This window comes from Triturus cristatus, chromosome 3_1 (assembly GCF_964204655.1).
Source record: "Triturus cristatus chromosome 3_1, aTriCri1.1, whole genome shotgun sequence".
Classification (NCBI taxonomy): Eukaryota; Metazoa; Chordata; class Amphibia; order Caudata; family Salamandridae; genus Triturus; species Triturus cristatus.
Genome location: NC_140583.1, coordinates 461,857,763 through 461,872,399, shown reverse-complemented (window position 1 = coordinate 461,872,399; position 14,637 = coordinate 461,857,763). Strand labels below are relative to the sequence as shown.

The 14,637-nt window shown below is 45.0% G+C and overlaps 1 protein-coding gene across 2 annotated transcripts in view; it reads right to left on the bottom strand.

The window, feature by feature from the left end:
- The window catches only part of TM6SF1 (transmembrane 6 superfamily member 1), a 507,967-nt gene that overhangs the window by 232,527 nt on the left and 260,803 nt on the right, over positions 1 to 14,637 (bottom strand). The gene's annotated exons all lie outside the window — the stretch shown is intronic.

Genomic DNA, 14,637 nt, shown 5'->3' with positions numbered 1-14,637 from the left:
AGTATTTCTACCGCAGACCCCAGTTTACATACAATATGCATGCATGGCGTATACCCATGACCAGCACAGAAGGAAGGGATTTTTCAGTGTGAGCTCTGAAAAGTAATATAGGAAGGAGTTTTACATTGAACTTGGATGATAGATGGGGGTCACAGGAGCAAAAAACTGCTAAAATTCCCGTGAATAGAGGGGTTTGCCAAGGTTGCGTGTTGGCTCCCACACTTTTCACGCTTTTTGTGAATGGTGTAGTTTCTTTTTTGCTTGAAGACAATGTCGACGCCCCTGTTCTGGCAGGTGATAAAGTCCCTACATTACTTTTTGCGGACGATACGTTATTAGTATCAAAAACACCGGCAGGACTGCAGAAGCTATTGGGTCGCTTCTCTTTGTTTTGCAAGCTGAGGGGCCTTGCCATTAATACTTCTAAAACTAAACTTCTTTATTTTAACCCGAGTAGATCATCCCGATCTACCCTGACTCTCGATGGGATGCCATTGGAGCGCGTCAAAGAGTTTGACTACTTGGGGATTAGAATCTCTGACAAATTTAAATGGCAGCCTCACATTGACAAAATGGCGCTAAATCATAGGCGGGTAGTAGGAGCACTAGGGAGGGAACTTCGTGCTTCTATTACCAAGCCCATTGCACCAGCTCTGGAAATATATGCTGCAAAAGCTGAAGGCTGTGCCCTTTACGGCGCAGAACTATGGGGCTTTGGTTGTGTGGATGTGCTAGTTACCTCAGAAAACAAGTGCTTCAGGGAGCTTGTATCGCTCCCAAGGGGCACCCCAACCAAGCCACTTTTGAGTGATTTGGGCCGGCGATCTATTAAAGACCTAGTCACTTTGCGTCCTCTTTTATATTTGGCGTACCCCAGAGCTTTCTAGATACGCTGATGGCCTAAGAGAGGTCATGAATCTCCAAGGAGCTCATGAAATTGGATGGCTAGTTAACATAAAGAAGCTTCTTTTGGCAATAGGCCTTTTAACTGCCTGGGAGTCTGGGGCACTGTTACCTAAGGCAGAAATTAAGAGAGCCTTTTGGGCATGGGTCGATCACCTGGAGCAGAGGGACCCAAATCAAGGCAGTTTGACTGAGGAATTTCGGCAGCATAAGCCGACGCCCCCCCTGGAGCCCTATCTAGACTTTATTACGAAGCCCAGGGATATATCCCTCTTTATCCAGTTTAGGTTGGGCACCCTTCCTCTCCGTGATCGTACAAGTAAGTGGAACCCCCCGCACCAGACCCCCGTGGACTGTCCAATTTGTTTAGGTGTTATTGAAAATATCCCTCATTTTCTCTTTGTATGCCCAGCCTATTTGAAACCAAGAATGAAATGGCTAAAACCTGTGTGCCTGCAGCTTGGAACTAGGGACCACTCTGTTGCACTTAGAATTCTTAAGGCCGATGTTAGTACCACTATAGTGTGCGGGGTGGCTAAATTTCTTAGTTGGGCATGGTTGATTAGGCAGAAGGCTATATGATGAATTTTATTAAATGTCTTTTAATATTCACAAAGCTGTTACAGTTTAATATATTTCTAAAATATTTATTGTAAAAAAAAGGTGTTTACATGAATTTTTCTTCAATGTATTTTTATGAATTGTGCTTTAATGTGTAAATGTGCTTTTATGATATTTCATATCGAAATAAAGCTTTGTTGATTGATAGAACGATGTTTTACATTGTTAAAGTCACGAACAACACCACAGGAATGGGCTTTAAATGTGGAGCTTAGAGGCAAATACAATAGGAAAGGGGTTTTACAATGAGGACTCTACGACAAATAAAATAGAAAGGGGTTTAGCAACTGTATCATTTTTAGGAACAATTCTGTTTATTAATGAAGGTACACAAGGCAGTTAACACAGCTCGATGCCTACAACCAATGGCCGGCAGCGTATGTCATGAGGGTGGAGAATACACAGCTATGTGCCCACAACCCGGAGGCAGGCAGCGATGTAGGGACAGATTGGACATATATAACAGACCGCTCAAATAAAAAACTGGAAGCCAAACAACACCCCCCCCATCCCTTCACACCAGAAACAGGTCTGTGTTAAGGTACCAGTAAGAGGCTAATTTGTAAGCTGTCTCTGTTCCTGATACACTGTGTACTGTGCTCTATAATAAATGTCGGCCCACTCCTTGGCAGAGAGAGAGCCCCTCAGTTCCTCCTCCCAGCACAGCTGGCCCTTAGTTTTGCACCCCACACTCCCTTCTGACAGCATAGCATAGAGTTCAAAGATGAGGCGCTTGTTATCTCCCTTGCAGACCAGCCATTTTACGAACACAGTAAGGGGGCGGGAGGCAGTCGTCTTATACACCAGAGAGGTCACACAGTGCCTCAGTTGCAGATGATTGAATTAATCCACATTGGGGAGCGAGTAGTCCCGTTGGAGTTGTTCAAAAGGGATAATCCCATTGAGATTAAAAAGAGAACCCACCCGCTTACATCCTTGCTCTAGCCATCGACTAAACACCTCCAAGCCGCACCCCGGAGGGACATCAGAGCTATCAACGATCAGAGACTTCGGGGAAGGTAACAAAGTCAGGCCTGTCTAAGTGCAACGCTATCCCACACTTTCATCGCTGAGGCCGTTACTGGGGAAGAGTGCAAACCACAGCCCGAGTTTGTACTGGAGCCATGCTTCCCGCCAGCTATTCATACCTGCGACTGTCTGGTCCATAAAGGACCAATGCTTTTCAGAGAGAGGTCGATTCCACTCCACAAGATGTATCAGAGGGAGGCCTAGGCCGCCTTCACCTCTGGGCTATGCCAATTGAGTAACTGGGAGATGAAGTTTCTTTACCCCCCCCCCAGACAAATTTGTTGATAGCGAGTTGTAGTGAGCACGGTACCGCGGGAGGGGGGAAAGCGGCAATATTTGAAATATGTAAAGTATATGTGAGAGCAACATCATGTTAACCGCCAGGATACGTCCCATCCAAGCCAGTCTCAAGTGACTCCAAAAGGTTATTGATTTATTCACCTGGTCGAGGAGTGCCCCGTAGTTTGATGCCAGAGTCTTCGATATAGTGGAAAAGAGCTTTATGCCCAGGTACAGCAGAGATTCCGATGCCCACTTCAGAGGAAACTGGGTTCATAAAGCCACTTCGTGGGGGAGGGAGACCAACAGATTTAGGATCTGAGATTTAATGATATTAACCTTGAACCCCGAGACCTCTCCGAATATCCACATTTCGTCCAGTAGCACCGGCAAGGACGTCATGGGGTACGCAAGCGAGAGAATGACATCATCAGCATACAAGTTAATAGCATGAGTATCAGCACCAAGCTGGAAGCCCGCGATCTGCGGATTGTCCCGAATACAGTACGCCATTAGCTTCACATAGAGCGCAAAGAGAAGAGGGAGAGCGGGCTCGAGTGCCCCGAGTTATAGGGTACATAGCCAGTGATATTCTATTGACCTGGGCTGAGGCTCTATGGGCGCTATAGATACAGCCTATCCATCTGATAAATGTTTCCCCGAACCCAAAGTGGCGTAGCGTTTCAAACAGGTAGGCCTTTTCGGCGTCAATGGAAAGGAATAGCGCTTCTTTGGGGGACTTCTGGGTGATGTCCATGAGGTGCAAGAGCCTCTTGGTATTGTCCCCCCCTACATGTATCATTTTTCAGGTCTAACCATAGTAAAAGCTTTCTGTCTACAGAGGAAGAGTAAATGTTCATGCCAATGTATGCTTTGTGTCTGCCCAAATTGTTTGATTGGTCTCACTAAGCAAGAATGACATGGGCAGGTAAATGTACAAATTAAAGTAGATTTGCACGCTTTATTGATTATTAAATGTGGTGACAAAGGCAACAGGCCTCTCGCTATACACAGAAAACAAATTGATAGAGCTTAGCCCTAAACTTTTTGACTGTGAAAAGCCTCATGTTTTCCTATAGGGCTCTGTTTTTTTTTGTTGCATTTTTTAAGCCTGCTGGTTTGCACATTGTCAAATGGCACCTCACATATAACAGGAGCAGAGTACAGTCAAATGGTTATCTGCCTGGAGTGATATTTCTTTAAGGTATGCCATATGAAGTCTGCTTAATTTGCTAGGTCCCTGTTGAAGGAGTTCCAATTTTGACGGGTTTGGGACCAACTGAACTGGATTTCTCACATACAATAGAAAGGGGTTTTACATGTGAACCCTCTGACAAATGCAATAGGAAGACGTTTTACATTTTGAACTACAGGTTTAACTTATTGATTTTTAAAAAATTTGGCAAAAGGGGACATACCTCTTATTTTACATTGAATGATTTGACAAAGTTTGTACCTTAACCTCGGATCATGTAAAGTCTCATATTTTCTAGTAGGATCTTCTAGAACCATTGCTAGTTTTTAAGAATAGAGAATGTTGGTGCGCAAATAGTCATATAGAACCTCCCAAGAAACGGGATCAAGTTACGTTTTCAGGGTTAATTGCCTCTCTGGGATACTTCTCTAGGAAATATGATTTGCACCCCGGTTACTCTGCAAGGCCACTAAAGAAGGGGTTCCAAGTTGGAATTCCATCTCCAATCTTGTAAAGATTTGTAATCTTGATTATAGTATTTAGTAGTGTATGCATTAACATATTTTCCTTCTGAAAAAACACATTGGGTGGGCATTGCTTTATTCTGTGTTATTTAGGTGTGTTGCTCAGTTCTGAGATTCTAGCCCACAACACCAACCGGAGTCAGCCTTGTTCTGCTCTGCTTGAGCTTTACATTGTGAGCTTTTTGACAAATACACTAGGAAGTGGGTTTACAACGTGAACTCTCGAGGAACTCAAAAGGAAAGGGTTTTAGATTAAGAAATCGGTAACAACTACATTCAGGATAAATTCGCTTGATAAATACCATAGGATGTGCTACACATTGTTTAACATTAAGAGACCATATGAAGCAGATCTCTAGTTCAGGTACTGCTGGAGTGTGCTTAATTTCATCATGTTCAGTAATTAGTCCTTTTGTAAAGTAAAACACTGGGCATGGGGGCCCCAGGGGGAGCGGAGAAACAGTCTCCCCTGGGGCTGTTCGCCCGAATGGAACGGGCCACGTAGGGACGTTAGCGAGAGGCGCGCGCGCGCGCATAGTTAATTTTAGTCAGGTGCGCGTTGAGTAGGGAAGCGCGAGCGTGGGGGTAAATGAAGAAACGAAGTCAGCGCTGAAGAAAAAGTTTTCTCTGTGGTAAAAGGACCGGAATCGACGGGGAGGAGCAGGAGAGACATGGAGGACGACGAGAAAGTGAGGGCAGCATTGGAAGTACTGAAGAAGGTGGGGAGAGAAGACCTGCTGTCAGCTGAGGCAAAGGCTGCGTCTGCGCCCAGGGGAAGGTCAATGCGGCGTCGTGCTGCAAGCGGAGTGCAGAGGGCAATAGCGGCCTGCTTGCCTCAGCAGGCTGGTAGAACACGGAGAGCCACGTGCCTCAAGAGCGGAGGTGCACATGGCATTGCGGACAGAGGTATGGAAAAACGCCTTGCACAGCGCCCGGTGATAGCAATGCCTCAGGGAGTTTTACATGGTACCACAGTAGGGCAGGTGGTTAGCATGAGGGGGGCCCCAGTGGCAATTTTTAGGGGGCTCATTTCCAGAAGAAGTAGAGTGAAGGGCAGGAGGGGTTGGGGGAGGGGTGCTGCACCATGCCTCCTCAGCTGGGAGCAACAAGGTAGCATTGCGAAGGTGGGAACGGAGGACCAACAGGTTCGTGATGTGGCAGAACCTCTGGGTATGATTTTACACTCTAAAGGGGAACAAGGTTTTCCGTTGGTGGATTATTCGTCAGACTCAGGGAGTGACAGGGACCAAGAAGAGCTTGTGGGCAGTTTGCGGCCAGCGCAGAACAAGAATAGGCAGAAGACTGGTGGGGGTACTGGTAGCAAGGGAAAAAGGTTACAGCAAGTGAGGAGTGAAGGTTTGGGTATAGGGGAGGAAGGTGTGGATTTTGTGGCGCAGGTGGTAGAGACAAGTGGTGAGTCCAGTGAAGAACAGGATGATTGGGTATATGGCGTAGACCAGCTGGGTGGGAGTTTGTGGCAGGGCGATAATGGGCCCTCTCGTAGGTCAGATCACGACATGGAGGAAAGTATTTTTCCGGAGCCTCGGTTACCACCAGGTCAAATAGCGCAAGGGGATTTAGCAGAGATAGGGTGTGATGCAGGGCAGTGGGTGTGGGTGCCACACTCAGGGCTAAGGGGCGAGGCGCAGGAGAGGGAGGCTGTTAGAAAATCACTGTTTCCGAGAGTACCAGTTGCGGAGCAGCTTACCGGCGGGAAGAGCGCCTGTAGGTCGAAAGCTGTTTCTGGGCGGACTGTAGCTCAAGGCGAGCAGCAGTCTCGACAAGCACCACAAGTAGCGGTGGCTAGCGATTTAGTGCCGCAGGAAGAAAATTTCAGTGCGGATTTTGCACAAAGACGCAGAGCTCAAGCACAGAGTCGTGTTCAAGATTGGCGCTTTTTTGATGGAGGGATAGGAGATGGAGCACTGCCTAGCAGTAGTAGACAAAATGTGGGGTATGGAAAAGAGGGTGGGGATGCAGAGGTGGTTTGGGATGAATTTGGAGAGGAAGATGGTACAGTCAGGCAGAAATTCAGAACGGGAAAAAGGGTAGGGGAGGGAGGGAAGGGGTCAACTGCCTATGTTTCTACCTTACAGAAGTCACGTGAGGACCTGCCAGTTGAAGATTCTCAAAAGAAAAGACATCGGGCGAGTGTGCCAGTGGGCTTGAGGGACAGAGCAGAACATCTTCCGAGAGGTACGACACCATGGTGGGAGGTGTGGGCCCCTTCGGTTTCACATTTAGACTTACCACAGGTGAGGGATATACACAGCGGCTCGAGTCAGCCAAAGGTACTGTCGGGTAAGGTTGGGGGGGAAGAGGCCTCAGTTGTTGAACAATGCACGGACAAAGTAGGGAGTGCGACGGTGCAGAAGACAGGGGGTGACGCGACGCAGGCAGTGGGTAAGGTAGCTAAACGTTTACCTTACATGGGTATAGCGATGCCCCTGGGTACACATTTATCTTTAAAGACGAAAAAGAAAATTTGGGATCATGAGTTTGTCGACATCTTTAAATTACTACACAGGGAGGTCCAGGCAAAAGAAGGTTCTAAAGAGGAGGAGTGGGAACTGGCAAGGCGACCAAGGGTTTCACGTAATGTGGAAAACTGGACGTCTGCGTTTCTCATTTTTGCCAGCATATATAAGGAGAAATACCCTGAGAGAGCAGTGTCCATTTTTAAATATATGGATGTAGTACGAAAAGCTCAGTTACAGTTTGGGGGCTATTGCTGGCTCAATTATGACGAGGAATTTAGGGCCAGGATGAGCATGGCAGCAAATAAACCATGGGGAGAGGTAGACGCAGAATTGTGGCTCCAATGGATGGCTTTAGCTCATCCTTTGGCGACTACTCAGACTGCCAGCGGTCTGCCGGTTACATATAAGCCCTTTCTATCACGTCCCGCTCTATCAGGGGCGGGTGTCACAGGGCGGGGGCAGGCGGCCGGGATTGGAGCCTGCTGGAATATTAATAGGGGATTGTGCACCAGGGAGGCGTGTCGCTTTCGACACGAATGTTCACAATGTGGGGGGCGACCTGCAATTACCCAGTGCTTCACCACATTTAACGCAGCTGGTGGTCAGAGAGGGCCCGAGCAAGGATGGGGGGCCAGGGGTAGAGGGGCACCATTACAATTTATGCCAAAAGGCGGCTATGCCAATTAATTTGGAGGCGATGATACCATGGCTGAAAGCATATCATGATAAGACAGCGGCTAGCACATTGTTTTGGGGTTTGTTGGAGGGTTTCAAGATTAGTTATCAAGGGCCCAGGGAAGGTCGGTGGGCAGAAAATTTGAAATCCGCAACGGATTTCCCTCACGTAGTTCGAGCTAAGCTGTCTGAAGAAGTGTCATTGGGCAGAGTAGCCGGCCCGTTCGAGATGCGTCCCTTGCCAAATTTGATCATTTCGCCTATCGGTGTCATCCCTAAAAAGGCAGCTGGGGAATTTCGAATGATCCAGCACCTGTCTTGGCCAGAAGGCTCTTCTATTAATGATTTTATTGCCCCAGCAGACACGGCAGTGTCTTACACGTCAGTTGATGAGGCCCTGAAACAGGTACATTTTCTAGGTGGAGGTGCACAGCTCGCTAAATGTGATATCAAGTCGGCGTTTAGGCTCCTCCCGATTCATCCAACTGATTTTGAATTGTTGGGAATGTATTTTGAGGGGCACTATTATGTTGACAAAGTGTTACCTATGGGGTGTGCGGTGTCTTACGCCCTCTTTGAGCGATTTAGCACCTTCTTGCATTGGGTTTTTTCGCAGAATTACCAGCAAGGAGCTTCCTGTCACTATTTGGATGATTTCCTCTTCATGGGTCAGGCAGGTACTAGGCCAGGCAGCTTTTTTGTAAATTGATGAAGGAGCTGGGAGTGCCATTAGCGCTGGAAAAAACAGTAGGGCCACAGACCTGTTACACATTTCTTGGCATCGAAATAGACACAGTAGCACAAATAGCCAGGTTGCCAGCAGGAAAAGTACGTGAAATTTGAGAATGTGTGGAAGAAACATTGGGAAAAACGAAGCTCGAGCTTAGGCAGGTTCAGCGCCTACTGGGCTATTTGACGTTCGCTTGCAGAGTAGTAAGGGCAGATAGGACATTTTGTCGGGCCTTAGGCATGGCGCTGTCGGGAGCCTGGCGGCCACATCATAGTGTCCGCATATCCAAAATGGTGGAGGAGGATTTGAGAATATGGTTGGTTTTCTTGGAAAATTTCCATGGAGTGCCGTTACAATTCATTGAAGATCGTTTCATCTGGCAAGTACAGATATATTCGGATGCGGCTGGTTCCAAAGGTTTTGGTATCTTTTGGGACGGTCGGTGGTGGATGACACAAGGGCGTAGTATCGCCTTTTTAGAACTTTTTCCGGCTTTGGTAGCGCTGGTCACATGGGGCAAAGAGCTTCAAAATAGATCTGTTTTGTTCAATATTGATAATATGACTGTGGTGAATCTACTCAATCACCAAAAAGCCAAAGATGTGAGAGTGTTGCGCTTGCTACGGGAGTTTATGTTGGTGAGTTTGCAATGGAATATTATGTTCAGAGGCAAACACATACCTGGGGTAAATAACTGCATTGCTGACGCCCTTTCACGTTTTAATTGGCAGCTTTTTCGCGAACTGGCGCCAGAGGCGGACGACAGCAAAACCCTTCGTCAGACAACATCTGGGCGTTGGGGAACTGACAATTGAAAGGCTCGTGGAAAACTCAGTAGCGAACTCCACAAGGAAATCTTACAGACAAGCGTGGTTACAATTTACGAGTTATGTACAATGTAACAGCGAAGGGTGGAAGAGGCAACATTTTACTCACATTATCTTACATTTTGTTCCTTGGCTGGCGAAACAGGGGTTGTCATCTAATACCATAGCGGGTAAGCTGGCTGGGGTATCCTTTTATGGCCAGTTACACTGGGGCTTTGACCCTGTTGACGGCATTCTGGTGCGAAGAATGTTGAAAGGTTTGAGTAAAAGGAGGGTTACAAGGCGGCTGCCTAGAGCCCCCATTTCTTTTCAGCTGCTGCAGAGACTGGTGCAACAGTTACCACATTGTTGTTATAGCGCTCATGAGACAGCATTGTTCAGGCTGGCAATGATTTGGCTCTTTTTCGGAGCGTTCCGAGTGTCGGAGATATTGGGGGACAGAGGGAAAGGAGGCATACGTTACGACGAAGTGATTTGCGAACAGCAGAGGCTTCGGATATGGTTACGAAGTTCAAAAACTGACCAATTGGGGAGGGGTGTTTGGGTTTTTCTGAATAAAAGTGGCACGGTTGATTGTTGCCCAGTTTTAGAGTGGGAGGGGTTTCAGGACAAATCCATTACCACCACAGCAGCTTATATTTTTGTGCATAAGTCAGGCCACCATGTTACCAGTTCACAGCTTTTGGGGGTGCTGAGGAAGGTTTTGTTGTTAGTGGGAGAATCACCTTCAGAATATGCGACCCATTCATTCAGAATAGGAGCAGCGACCGATGCTGCGAAGTTGGGGTTAGGGTGGGATGCCATTCAGAGAATAGGCAGGTGGAAGTCCAGGTGTTGTACACGTTATGTACGCAAGTAGATTTAATAAATGTTGATAAGGCGTGCTAATTCTTTTTATTTTATATTAGGTGATATCCGCACTTTGTCCGGAAAATGCCACGTATGGATCATCGGACATTCATTTGTCAAATGGGCAGGCCTCTTCGCTGAAAGACAGATTTATGGTTGCAGCCTCGGCCTCCCAAGTGCAGGACATGAGTTGCTTTGGCAGGGAAAAGGCGGCATGAAATGGGAGGAACTGTTCCCAACTCTCAGAAGATTGAGGTATAACAGACGGCCGTCAAACTTGCAATTGATACATTTAGGAGAGAATGATCTCGTATCGCTTTCAGGTCTTATGCTTTTAAAAAACATGAAATTAGATCTAGCGGTGATCAAAGACAACTGGTTGGGAACGACAGTTGTATGGACGGAGTTTGTTTATCGGCAGCATTGGAGGCAGGCGAGAGACCAAGTGGCAATGGACAGAGCACGCAAAAAGCTGAATAAAGAAATGAAAAACTATTGTGCGGTAATGGGCATAAGGTATCTGTCACATGGAAACATCACCAGTACAGAAAGACAGTTATTCAGAGCGGATGGGGTTCATTTGTCAGAGTTGGGCCTGGCATATTACATTTTGGAAATCAGGGATTGTTTGTCAATGGAATTGGCTGTTGACCTTTGGTGCAACAGCAAAGATCGCTGAAGGGAGGTACAGCTCCAATGTTGGGTGGGACAGGAAAACGCTTCAGTTTTCCTGGGTGGCAAGGTTTGGGGTGGGTGAGGCAGGAGCGGTCTTACCCGGCATCCCAGGAAGACGGGTAGGAAAAAGGGGAAGAAAAGAATGACAATGTAAAGGTAACACAGAGAAGTTTGAAGGTTGGTTTAAAGTTTTGAAATGGGGAAATGTGATTTTAGAATTTGTTTTGGCTCAGTATTCTAAATTGTAAAGAGAAATAATAAATTGCCGAGTTTATTTGAGAGTTTATCTGTTCTAAATAAAGTGGCCTTTTCTACTATACAAAGATGTGTGAGGGTCAGTTCGTTTTGGGCGATGATCAATTCATAATTATTGTACAGTTTGTGGAGTTCTTTAACTTGTATTTAAACCCTTTATTCGCTTTAAATTATTCTTTTGGCTTAACATTTTTTCACTGCCGTCTTGGTATTCGAATTCTTATACAACAAAGAGGTAGTAACTATGATATTCTCCTTAAACATCAGGAATTTCTTGTTTTAGTCCTATGTTTGATGACCAACAACATTTTGAATTTAATTGCTGATAACATAGAGGTTTTGGTTTGATTACATCTCCATTAGACTTCAATTTTGCAGTCACTGGTTCTTGGAATACTCCCAGTCCCTGCTATTATGAGTAAATACCATCAGCTTTGGCCATCAGCCGACATGTCAACAATATTGCTGGTTCATGCTACACCCTTTTGAAGACCTTAAGAAAATGTGTCTCTGCCTCTGTGTTGCAGGAAGAAAGTTGGTGAATCAGGCAGGTATCTCATCCTGTTTGGATTGGAGGGATGCAGTCTTGCTTAGTGCACCTCAAAAAAGTTCAAAGTTCAAATAAACTTTATTCGGTTATTATAACAAGATAACCATAAAAGTACAAAGAAGCCAAAAGGAGAAATTTCCACATAAGTTCAGATCACGATTGTTTTTTGTAATTTAAAAGCATTTTTAAAAAATGAGGAAATAAATACAACAGTTAAAATACTATCCAATTTCTGTACAGCTAAAATGGCAGGGTAACAACGGTTGATTTCCATGATCTTTAGCAATGGAACAACATACATTCGTCTAGGTCTAATATAGAATCTAAAAAAAAAAGTATATGCATATCATTTTGAACTGATAAATCATCACAAGGACATTTAATCAAAGTTTTTGACCAGTCATTCATAACTGGAAAGCTGAGTGATCTAAATAATAAGTTAAATCTAAAACGTGTTAGCAAAAACCTTTCATGATCACTCATTAATAACTTCAAATACGGCTGTATGTTCTTGCAAAAAACTATTTGCTCATGAGCTGCCACCGTAGTTTTCTTAATTTCATTTCTGATTCTATTCCCATGCAAGTAGGTCATACTTTTTTCTTTTAAACATTTTCTAGAAATATTGCATAGGGAGGATGGTTCTAGATAATAATTCCCCATGCCTAGTAGCGTGAGAAAATTCTTAATGTAGTTCAACCATCTAATCTTTCCACACTTCTCTAATCCCATCGCATTTTCCATAATCAAGCGGTTCAATCCAGACTCATCCACAGTCCATATTCTGTGCCAAAGTAGAACTGGGGCTGTTTTTTTTTCCAAATATGGCTCCCCAAGTTCCACATGGCAGACATATGTCGAGACACTTTGTTGAACAGCTAAGAGATATTTCATGAAATTATTTTCGACCACTTGCAGAGCACTTACATTAGCGTGGCCCCACAAGCCTGCTTTATATACAGTCAACATATCTTTAATTGGTTTCCTCCCTATTTTATGGCTAAAGTTTTTCAATGCCATAATAGATTTACAGTACAAAAGTTTCTTAGTCTTAATTGTAGTGTTCCAAAGACCTGTACTATCGATTAAAACCCCTAAATAGGGAAACATTAAGGTAGCCTCTACCGGGGTAGAACCAATATAAGTTACTTTTCTCTTTCTATGTGCACCCGACCCACAGTGCATGGTAAATGTCTTGCAATTTATACTCAAATCAAGCCGTTTCATAAAGTCAGAAAAGGAGGTAACTAGCCTCTGCATGGCCTGCGGTGTTCTGGCCATCAGGACCGCGTCATCTGCATATAGCAGGGTTGGGATTGGTCTTTCTCCCACCATCGGCATGTCCCTACACTCAGCCAGCAATTTTTTTTCCTCGTTGTTAATATAGAGTGTAAAAAGGAACGGTGCCAGGACGCAGCCTTGGCGTACACCCCTTTTAATTTCAAAAGATTTGGTACATTCACCACTTTTTCCATATCTGACTTTGGCCGAAGCTCCTGAATAGAGCTCTCTGAGAAAATTAATAACTAGTATGTCTACTCCCATGTTTCCCATAACTAGCCAAAGTTTACTATGTACTACAGAGTCGAATGCAGAGGTAAGATCCACAAAAGTTAGAAACATGCGACCTTCCTTGGCTTTAGTATATTTTTCAGTTAAAATGTTCAGGTTCAAACATTGTTCAATTGTTCCAAGCCCTTTCCTAAAACCATACTGCATGTCACTTAAAATTTTAGTTTCTTCTGCCCATACTTGAAGTCTATTTAAAATTACTCTTCCAAGGATTTTGACAGTGGAGTCCAGGAGTGATATTGGGCGGTAGCACTGACAATTTTCTCGATCGCCCTTTTTAAAAATAGGGACTATCAAGGATTCACGCCACGAAGGGAGAAGACCTTTATGTAGAGTGGCATTAAAAAGGCGTGTAAGAATAGGAGCCCACAATTCCCTGTTATTTTTTATAAAAATCAACCGGAACCCCATCAGGGCCAGGTGCTTTCCCTCCCAAGCAGACATCAAGACATTTGTGTACTTCTGCTACTGTAAGTTCGGGAGCAAAAGTGCTACTGGGGTAAATACATGCTCCCGTTTGGATATTCTCATTTACACATTCCCTCTTATCTTGTTCACTGGAATACAATTTCACAAAGTGTTCAACCCACTCATTCTCGGTTATTGCCACATCTAGTGGGTCTATGTTACTATGATTTAAAAAGGGGCATTGACAACTTTCCAAAATAATGCAGAATCTTTGCTCAGTGAAGCTTCACATAAAGCATCCCATGCTTCTTTCTTTTGAGGAAATATGAATTTTATGATCAGTTGTGTCCCCTATCTTAGACCCCAACGGCTCCATGTACATGCTACAAGTACATGTATGTTCCCTCCAGTTCCAGTTATGAAGACGCAAATACATGTGCGTCCACCGTCAACATGTTCTCTTTCTGATCCGCCATGAATGGGTCAGATATTCCATTCCTAAGTATGAAAGGCAACCGACTTTATGTGGGTCACTTTCCACGTTTTACAGTTCAGGCGAGTAAGCACTGAATTCTGCCATCAAGCCTTTTCCTGCCTTCTGCCTCTGAAAGCTCCAGTCCGAGCCCGCATCTGTATCCATGAACTTTGTCCTACTCCCTGCGCGGCTAACGGTGCCTGATCCGGCCTGTTGCCTGCCAAAAACTGTATTTCACCTTCAAAGATTATCTGCTCTGCTCCTCATCCGATGCATTCCTGTCTAGTAGTTTAGGTAAACATTCTTTCAGCTACCGAGCAAAGGGCCAGGCCTCACTGTCCTCATGCAAGTAATTCATAGCCCTGTTACTATGGAAGATTCCTGCCCCCTCGCATCTCATGTAGACACTTAGACGCTTGTACACGCACTAACAGTCAGTATAGAATAGATTCCGTCCGAGAGACCTTTCCTTTTGGATAATACAGTTCTTTAAACATAAGATAGTAGATATGATTTGGGATTAGGTTGACATGACCCCCCAGACTTCTGTCTCCACATGTAGAGCTAAATGTCAAGTCCCCTTCACCCTC